General features: G+C 36.2%; 1 long non-coding RNA gene across 1 annotated transcript in view; it reads right to left on the bottom strand.

The window, feature by feature from the left end:
- Positions 1–111: 111 nt before the first annotated feature.
- LOC135413194 (uncharacterized) overlaps positions 112–10,912 on the bottom strand; it is a 44,726-nt gene continuing 33,925 nt past the window's right edge. Inside the window, exon 6 of the long non-coding RNA XR_010430125.1 lies at positions 112–3,683. This is a non-coding gene — a long non-coding RNA (uncharacterized LOC135413194). The remainder of the gene's footprint in view (positions 3,684–10,912) is intronic.

The following is a 10,912-nucleotide window of genomic DNA, read 5'->3' as shown; positions in this document are numbered from 1 at the left end:
GGTTACATGCCTGACAAAAATAATTTTTTACATGGTCATTTAATTAGGTGATGACCTAAAAAGATTTAATAGCTCCTGAGAAAGCTAGAAAAAGTTAAAATTTACCCTTCTTAGGAGTACAGACTTTAATTTCACAGATTTTTTTTTCAGCATTGTATCTGAAATAGTGGAAATACTAGCACTTACCTTCTGTGAAGTTGGGGGGGAGAAGAAAAGAAACAGACACTCATACTTTGAATTACTCATTCTCCCATTTTTTTGGCTATGTTAGCACTATTTTTAAAGCCCATTTTGAATGCACACATGATGCTAGCCACACTTTTAACATCCCTGGCAGCATCTGCATATCCATCTGGACTGGAAAATACTATCTGATTTGATAGTATTAATTTTCTACTTTTGTCTCAATAAAATGAGAGCATTTCTAATACGGGGCAGACTAGTGTAAAAGATGTGATGTAAACTTGAACTCAGCATGTGTTAGTTAGGTCCTAATGCTAATAATTATCTACCTCTGTATGTCTCCTTGTTAAGCAGTATTTCAAGATAGTTTATAAACAAGTGAAGGCTTAATAATAGTGATACTATATTCAAAACATGTAATGAGCAAACACCAGGCTAGGAGAGTAACTCAGCAGCTTCTCTTAGTAACACACCTCAAATAATGATGGGAATATCGTTGATGATACATTGCTGTCTTGACTGCTTCTGTTCATCTCTGCTCCTTGCTGCCCCAAAAGAAATATCTGTTAAATAGGGTGGGTTGACTTTCCCAAGGGATCCATGAAAGCATACGTAATTTAAGAATGTTAATAATAAGAGGCTAGAAGTCCAATATATGCTCCCTGGGAGAATCAAAAACAGAAAGATATGTAAAGTTAATTAGAGCTAATCACTTTAGACATTGCACAATTAACTTGTGATAATGCACTTGTACAAAATTCTAATTCTATGAATCATCAGTATTCTAAGAGTGGATTCCATTTATGTGGTATATCAATAGTCACACAAGAAAATATCAGATTCATAAAATATACAATTTGACTCCAGGACACCTGGAAAATCTAAGCCAGTATCTGGGAAACAATTTAAGTCACAACCTTTTGTATGTATGGGTCTTTTCTTCTGGTTTAATTTTGTAGCTCAAAAGACAGATGTTTTCAAATCAAAGCCATACAGAAAACTTCATGAAAGGCACATACTGCACTGATTTCCATCTGATAATCTGATAAGGAAGTCTCAGAATGCAATACATGCTCATTTGATCAAATAAACATTTAAACTAAAATAAATCTCAAATTTTTAGCACATCTGGAACTCACTGAAAGAAACACATACAATGAAGCAAAACCCTTGGCACAAATTATAACGGAGAAAACTAGCCATCAAATTTCTACCTTTTAATTAAAAAGTGCCCCAAACCAAATATTACAGCTTTCCAGTTTCAGTTAGTCTGCATTTAAACACATCTGAGGGTTTTATCTGCACAGGAAGAACAAGTCCTACATATGTTTTGGAAGGGTTTCCTGTAAGACTTCCCCTCAACCTTTGGAAGTCTTCCAGTAAGAAAGAAAAAGAGCATATGTTTGATTTACAGAGAGAAACACCCAGAGAAGCAGTACGTAGAAAGATGAGTTAAAGGGAGAAAGTGAGTTTCATTTTTGCACAAAAATAGTTTTTAAACTTCATCTTAAGTTAAAAGTCTTGACATAATTCCAAGACTGAATTTATTTTGCCTGGGAGACCATAATTTTTAGAATAACTGTTCCAGTTTTGTAGGGAAAATACAGCCAAAAGGAAAAATAAATATTTTAAATGAGATACAATAATTGCCAAGAACATAAAATAACAAGTAATATTCTAGACTCAAATAATGATCATTATTTGGAATGAATACTCAATCCCATGTGACACGAGTTTACTTTTCAGTGGGTCCTTACAGTTTCAACTAAGATTTTTTTAAGGGTAAAGGATAAATATGACTAGTGAACTCCATCTTTTCAGTGCTTATGATCCTACACAAAAGTCCAAATCATAAGGCATTTCAAATGCTTTGTTACATGATAGTTTTACTTTATTTCTTTGTTTAATGCCTTGATTCAAGGCATTTAGAAGGTAAATAACTACAATCATCAACATAATTATGTAGATAATAAATTACATTATGTAGACTTCAGAAGGACATGGAACTAATTTGTATTATGAGTATCATAAAATCATATGGGTATTAATTTTATTATTGAGGGGGTGAGCCATGCAGTAACAAGTCCTTGTAGTTTCTTTAAATTAAGGAAGTCCTGATATAAGAGACTAGACTTTCCTCTTGTTTGGGACATAAGCTTTGCAAACAGTAAATCAAAAGTAAACTTTAATAAACCCAAAATCTGATTTACTCTGAAATCTTGAATATGAGACTAATCTTTAAAGAAACAGCATTAGATGCTTAATGCTATGGCTTTTGGGCAGGATGAGACTCGTCTGACAGATAATAATTTCCTTCCTCCAGTGTTGAACTCCTCTAAACTTTCTACACGCTGATGCTCCAGCTTGAACTTCCCTTTTAGCTAAGTCTATTTGCTTTGCATCAAGAGACGTTGACAGTTTTCAGCTCCAGAATAGAGCTGAATCCAGATGGTTCAATGAAAGTGAAGGATAGTACCATATGACTTGGATTTTTTTTTCCCCTCCAGTACAGAAAGGAATAGCTTAATGTCAGGTCAAATTTTAAATTCTAGCTGAGAGAGACAGTAAATAAGAGTTTGTTCTTACTCTGAAGGGGACAGTAAACAGGAAGAGAACAGGTCAGGTAAAAACATATAAGAGGAAAAGAGGCTAAACCTGAAACATATTTAAAATAAGTAAATTAACCCCACTCTTTAAGTGGAAAACCATTACTATGAACTGTGACCCAAATTTAAACCTCAATGTTTTTTGACTTGTATAGAGACAGTCTAACACAGTATTCTCAGGGACTCAGAAGATAAAATCAGGATCTTCACAATAAAAATTAACCTTAATGAAAAAAATCAATCTATTTCAAGCAATCATTCAGCAGTGAAGCATTTGCAACAGTTATATATACAGCTCCTTTTAATTTTTCACAAACTCTGTGCTAATTCACTGCTGGCACTTGCTGGGCAAATCTTACAGAGATTATTACTACTGCAGAGGTGGAATTGATTTCTTGCTACAAGAGTCGTGCTTTTTCAACTTTCACTTTCATCAGAGGGTTCCTAGCCCTCCTGCTTTCACACAGAAAAGAAGCTACACAGGACTTGATGATTACCTGGTGACAGGTCTGACATCTGGTCCCAGAATTCTGGATGGTTGAAGGCTCTAGATTTAGCATCATGAAGCAGAGATTTATTGTAGTGACATCCAAGAAGAATGCAAAAGATCTGTCTATTCCCTTATATGTCACCCTGGCCACTCCTCTGCATCTTTCCCCTGGACTACCTTAAACACAAACATTTCAGCAGTGAACTACACTCCAGCTACACCAAAACACAGTTGTGCCTCTTCATCAGTCACTGAGGACATATTCACATAAGACATCACTGATTTCAGGCAAACTCTAAGGCCAGTTTATTAGTTCCCATGATGCTCCATGTCACAGAAGTGGCTCAAGGTATCTCAGTAGCATTTTTGTCTCCACAATGAGACCTTTCCTCAGCAGCCGCAATCTGGAGAAAGTCAAGAAAGAAGAATAGGAAATCAGGCTCTCAGTTACACAGCTTTGAACTCTTTACTATAGGACATGAGAAAAAGCACACTTCTGCTTGCTTTCAGAAAAAAAAAAAAAGAAAACACAAAGACAACTTTTAGTGCACTTTCTCACAGCTGCAAACAAAATCCAAAGAAGAAAAGAAATACAGATATTTCTGGAACACAGGAATGTAAAGCTTCTCAGAAAAAATAGTTTTATTTTAGCTCATCTAGCCATTTCTATTTACATAAATGACTAACACTTCAGAATTTTGAACAGCATTTTACCTTGAAGACTTCTTTCTGCAATTAACACTACAAGCAGTTAACTTCAAATACATATGAACAGTGCAGTTCTCAAGAAAGACCCAGAGATGGGCAGAGAATATTGAATTCTCTGCTACTTATTCTGGAACAGTTCTTACAAAAATGAATAAGCTTCCTTATACAAAATCCTGGCAATTTCACTTCAAAAAGATATAGTGTTCTTTTACGGAGCTTTTATCTTTCTGTGCATTTGTAAATACACTGCCCTCAGCAATGCTTACAAATTAGCTGACACTTATCAAAACTACTGCTGTAGTCTTGATTTAAGTGAGTTACTATACTTGGCATGTATTAATGTAAGGCTAGGGAAAATGCAGATAGCATTCTTTTGCCTATCTATCTATATATATACACATATACATATCTTCACATATATGTATCTATATATCCACACACTCACAGACCACACATACAAAAAAAATTATCATTTGTTCTAGAGCAACATTCACTATTTATGCATGTGCCTGAAGATAGTAACTTTTACAAAATTGTAAAGCATTATTTCTCAGTTTAACTCCCAAATCTGGTATCTGAAGTTCATGGAATATGCTTAAATCTGTATAAACTAGCAGGTTTTACCTAGTGTAAGTCTAATTTGCAATTTCATTTTTCTTCTCAGTTTCTAAAATATACCAAAATTAGATTTACTCTTTAATTTAAACACTCATACATGAGCTGATGTATAATCTTTGACATATTACGTATCCCTAAAATTCCACCTGCTGAGATAAATCTATTGTCTTATCTGTTATAATTTCTCATATGTTATTTTATATATTATTATAGATAATCACAATCACTGAAATGTTTGCGATGCTACACACTGGACACTTCCCAGATATTTCAGGACCGAGCCTTTAGAATCATAGAATCACTTAGGTTTGAAAAGACATTTAAGATCATTTAGTCCATCTCTGTGGAAGAATAAATTTACTTTTTTTCATATCTGTTTTCCTTCTCTTGTTTAAACTGCTAGCATTATTAAGTTTTACTTGTAGAAGGGGAAAACAAAATTAAACAACAACCCCAAAACTCAAAGAAAACCCAGCTTTTCTTTGAAAGCTACCCATCCAAATAATAATGACAAGAAAAAGCATAAAAGAACATACATTGCTATTACATTTATTGAACAGAACCATCCACCGAATATAACAGTGGGTTCTACTTAAAAAAGAACAACTGTGCTACAATGTGGCCAAAACAAAAAACATTATCACCTCTGTGACTGTGTTCCTTGGAAAACTATAAAATATATCATCTGAGTAGCCTCATTATTACTTGTCATTTCCCATTTTGTTTAATATGTCAACCATTCAAAAAAAAAAAAAACCAAAACAAACCACAAAACCAAACCACTCCCCCAAAAAAAATCTCAAACATAGAACAAAAGGTTTCCATAAAGTATAAAGCTTGTACTCCTCGACTGAACTGAAGACAAGTAGCCATATCTTGCAGTACAGATATTTGTCTATGACACACACATGGTGCAAACTCTGTGGTTGAAACAGTAAGGTTCATTTCTATGAATGACAGAGTCTGTATAAATAATGGTATGAATAGTAAGGTTGCTACTGGCCATTAATTTCCCCTCAATTTTTCATTGTACCATACTTTTGGAAAAATAATTATTTATACAGCTTAAGGACGAAAAATGGTCCAGTAATCACTCTACGCACTGAAATGAAATTCAAAATGAGAGTTTCTTAAAACATTTGACCATGAAAACACATTGGTAGCAAAAATTAAAATACTACAGGGTACCAACAAAGATCTGTGTGGCAGATCTGTTTAACAGACATAGGGACTAAACCCATCTTAGACTTTGTTAATAGCGTTTTCAATTAGCAATAGCTTAAGCAATCATAGTCATTTAAATAAACTAAATGTGCTTCATTTCTGGAAATTTCAAGCCTTGGTGCTGCAATTACAACAAAGCATTTTTGTTCTCAAATTAAATGAAACTTTAGCACTGAAACATTCGTGATTTTGAGGAAACATCTGCATGCAAAGCAGTATTTGAAAATGCATGCATGTTGTTTCTGCTGCTCCTCTGGTTCAGGTCTTATCTGTCCTGGCTCTCTGCCACCGTTTCTCTGGTCAGTGCTGGCTGCTGCTCTGTGCCCATGGAGAAAACATCTCCCGGCTTAACTACAGACACTTAGTCCAGTCTAGCACTGTTCCAGGTCTTTGCAGTCCCTCCCCAGCCAGGGGTTGGGGGGGCCCCAGAGGGCCCAAGGGGCTCACAATCCCTTCCTCGTGGCTCTACAACATGGCCACCACTCCCTCTACAACAAAACTACAACTCCGTCTCTTCCGGTGCTTGTTGGTATGTTGACATTTTTGCAGGAGCGCCCATTGGGAAGAACTTCAAAACTTCCAGGGGTTTCCACCCCTTGGGGTCTACCACTTTTCTTAGCCAGCCTCTGGGGGAAAACAAAATTCAAACCACCACAAAATGCTAATGTTAAACCAAATTGACCAAAAATACTCTTTCACTCCTCTGCAGGCAGAGGTGATCAAGTCCTCAGTTCTAAAAGTCAAACAACATTCCAGAAGAAACAAAAAGAGAGAGAAAGAGCTGTCACTGTTTACATCTCTGTAAACAGGCAAATAACTGCTAATAAGCAGCATGACCATCCTGTCTTGGAACTTGGCTACCTCTATAATATTACAACTTTGAGGAAAGATCTGACCTGCAAAATCATTGTTATTTGTTTCTATTTACTTTACTTTTTTCTTCCGTGTATTCTGGTAGGTTTTGTATATTTAAAGCATTTAGAATATATGAATAGGCATCTAATCACCTGTAAAGCAACTTAGACTACGGGATCCTCAATATTTGCCTGATATTCAAAATTAGATTTGTGGATGATCAGAAGCTTTGACAGTGGTATTTGACACAGGAGCTGCAGTCTGACTCCCAAAGCCGAAATGTAAATTACAGTAATACAGAAAGCAAATGCATTTTGATTTGCAAATCTTTGTTTCAGATTTAGCAGCTATTCATGTCTGATTAAAACCCAGAGACTGAAATACAAGTATTATAATAGGACTTCTAAAACCTAATTTTTCAACTCATTAGTAATTCATGCGTTTTGATCAAATTTTCACTCTCTAGTAATTCATTAAAGCATATCTTTGAAAGACAGTTGCATAAAAAGTTCTACAACTAGACAGATTCAAACCAATTCAGTAGCTTTGTTTATAGGGCAGCTGCCAAAACTTGAGTCACTAAGTCAGCCTGTGACATGCCCGCTTGTATAACTTGTATTCTTTGGCAGCATTTGAGGGGTTTGCATATCTCTTGTTGGATACATAACTCTACTCATATATCAAAAAATGAAATGGAGTGATAAATTTGTATAAAATTAGTTTTCAAACTGTACTCATTAAATTCAGCGGAGATCAGTGTATTTTTTTACATCCTGCACCACCCTCTTACTTGGTGGCCAAAGAAAGGGCAAAAACTTGAAGCTGGTAAATGGCAAACCTCTTGCCTTACATCACAATTTTGATTAAAAGAAAGCTTTAAAATCCACCAGGATACTATATCTTCTCTGATAGCAGAGGTTGGTAGATATACAAAAAGAACAAATTTTATGAATTTGTCACAAGCACCACCGACTTCAGCCTGCTGCATATCGATAGCCACCTCTGTGTGGAGAGAGAAAGCACATTCTCTCGCTCTTTCTCTCCATCTACTTAATTGAATTAGGGAAAGGACAGGTGAAAGAGTAATAAATTTCAAACGCATTTGTTAGCTTTTTAAGCTAAAATTGGATTCAATACCGAAATAATTGGTCTCCACCATTCAGAAATCTGTTCCACTATTTTCTGCAAATTTTATGCTTCTGAGAGTTGGTTCCTAACTAAATGGTTCAAGCAATAAACATTTTGGGAGTTGATTTGCTTTGCTTCCTTTAATGTCTAGAAAATGGTTAGACTTTTTAAATCATCAGCTTTTAGCTCGATAACCGCATTTCAGTTCTGGATTAAAAGAGTCTCTGGTCATCAACAGTTACTTTTTTCCTCCTAAACAGGTTTAGTTAGTGGAACAATCAACTCTTAACAATTTGATGACTCTGGCATCCTCTTTAGGTGGTATAATACAATCCAATTTCATAAGAGATTTCAAAGCTAGTCAGAGCTTGCTTAGCAGTTCCTATTTATCTTTCTCTGGAAAAGAAAGGAAATGTTTTGTTTGCTTTTTTGTCTTGTTTTCCCTTGAAGGATTCCAGTAGGCCAGTTTGAAATCCAGAATATTAATTACTTTATATACCATTACATCAACATGATCTGAAGGAAACAGATTTTTCTGAGTTTCCTGTTCTAAATGATGTGAGTTCAGATAGAACATTTGATAGTTGAGGACTGGGGCCTCTCTACAAGCAATCAGTTCTTCCTTATCTAGTAAAGCATTGTTTTTAATTTCATGTTCTGTTAGTGCCAGGCTGAAACGAAATTGCATTATTTTTCATATTTGACCTTTCCACACCTACAACTTTACCTCTTTACACTTTGAGGTAGGGTGTCTGATGGTCAAGGATGAGAAGGAGAAATAAAAGTGGAGATTAAGGAAGTGAATCTGTGGAGCCTAAGGTCACCTTAGAGGATACAGAATCAGTGTTTCTCCACTATCTAGAATCCGACTTGTATTGTGTAAGTTTTGCTTGACTTCCGGTGAAACACATTCATCAGATGACTAAACAGAGAAGAACTTGAAGAGGAACTTGTCACCCACTGGCTGGAGACGAGTACACAGCCTGAGAGGTGAAGTGTCAAAATTCCTATGAGGGAAGAACATGAACCAGTTCCAGTCAAGAGAATGAAAGGTAAGGAGGCAGACAAGAATCCACACAAGTTGCAGGAAAGCCTTGTCAGAGGCATCTCTTCTGGGACAGAGAGCTGCCTCTCTGCTTTAGGTCATCTATGATGTTTTAGGTCATCTAAACACTCTCATCTATGATCCATTTCCCATTAAAAGTTGGACTAGATGATTTTTCAATGTCTCTTCCAACCTTGCCTGTTCTGGGGTTGTGCACATTACTTTTTTAAGCCCCTCTATATGGGCCATATTATGGCGCTCCTGGAACTAGTCATTTTCAGACCACCATAAAACCCCACAACCAGGCTGAACTCTAATTTGTTGACTAATAGTTTATATCAGATGGTGGCAAAATGGCATAAAGACCCATTGTAGAGTGTACAGCTAGGAATTTCCTTCCTAAAAAGAAATCGTTCTAGGTTTCGGGTCAGACGTAAAAGAAGGTCAAAATTACTTTATGGATGCGTAGTTTTTGGTTTCTCTTGAAATCACTGGGTGTGGCTGTAAAGTTCTACTTCCCATGCCAGATCCAGAGGTTTAAAAATTATACACAGAAGAATGGGCTTCGGGATTTTATCTTGTAACAAGTAATTGATAACAGCAGTGTTAATTGTAGTGTAATAGGAAGAAAAAAAAATACACAGAAACCTGAAACCAGTTGGGAAGCTGGCCACTGCCTGAAACAGCAAAGCTCTGCTTCCATGCGCACAATCTGATGAAGGAAGGGAAATATCTGTTTATAGTAGAAAAAAACCCCAGTGCTGCTGGCAACATGAGGGCACCTCACACAATATCTTCATTGTTTCTGAGTTACCTTTGATGGACAAAAATAAAACATCTAATTTAATCGAGAAAAAGAGGTTTTTTTTCTTAAACTGGCCTGAAATTGGCTGTGAAGAGGAGCTATCTAACACATCAAAGGTTTCCTGGGCCATGGTATGCTGTTACTTTAAGGAAACCCCAGACATGACAGATTGGGATGGAAAAGAATTATATGAATGCTTTTACATCATTCCAACATCAACTCTGCCAAGGAGGAGGTCTGGGGTGTTTACTGCACCTGCTTTCCTCCCACCCTTTCTGGGATTATGTGTCAGCAAGAATTAATTAGCTGATCTGGAGTATGCAGCAAGTGCATCCCTCGCTGCTCCTAATTATACAACAAATCATGGCAAAAAACCCCACATTTCCAAGCTTGGAAAGCAAGTTGGCAAAATGGATTGAAAGGCTAAGGAGGGTACTTAAACTCATAGGTCTTTGCTGCAGTGTTTACTGAGATATAGTAATATTTGGCTTTGCAAAAGCAGACAATCTTCAAGATGGAAGGCAAATTATAGAATCATAGAATCATTAAGGTTGGAAGGACCATCAAGATCATCAAGTCCAATGTTAACCCAGCACCACCACCATGTTCACCATTAAACTATGTCCTCAGGTGACACATCCACATGTTATTTGAACACTTCCAGGGGTTGTGATTTCACCACTTTCCTAGGCAGCCTGTTCTAGTGCTTAACAACCATTTCAGTGAAGAAATTAAATGTGATTACTTTAGTAAGGCAGGATTCCTCACATAAAAACATCAAATTCTAAATTAGTAAAATATTCTCATACCTCTGATTTCCCTGTAATCCCCTATTTGTAAGAAAATATTTTTGTCTGCGCTATCCTCATGTTGAAAATGCTTTTAATACTTTCTTAGCAGTAAGGGGAAAAACAGAAGTTTAATTTTATCCAAAAGATAAAAAATGTTTCATATGAAAATTTTAGTGTCAGTGATAAATGCAATCCTGAATTTATTTGATCTGTTCCAGACTAGGAATATTAGATGCAGTTACCAACATTATTTCCTTTGCAGGAAAGCTGGGGACCTCAGAGCAAAATATTCTGTTTCAAAGCTAATGTGTGCTGTTTCACCACAGAAAGCATTTCCAGTATTTCTGGCCTTAACTCATATTGTTTGTTCTCAAGAATCCTTCTTGGAACTGAAACTCACCTTGACCCTGCATAACTAAGTGCTGCAACTACTCTATTGTGCAGGGGTAGCAATTTTAT

Source organism: Pseudopipra pipra, chromosome 4, assembly GCF_036250125.1.
Source record: "Pseudopipra pipra isolate bDixPip1 chromosome 4, bDixPip1.hap1, whole genome shotgun sequence".
NCBI lineage: Eukaryota > Metazoa > Chordata > Aves > Passeriformes > Pipridae > Pseudopipra > Pseudopipra pipra.
Note: the sequence above shows the minus strand (reverse complement) of the source record. Positions and strands in the feature narration are given on the sequence as shown.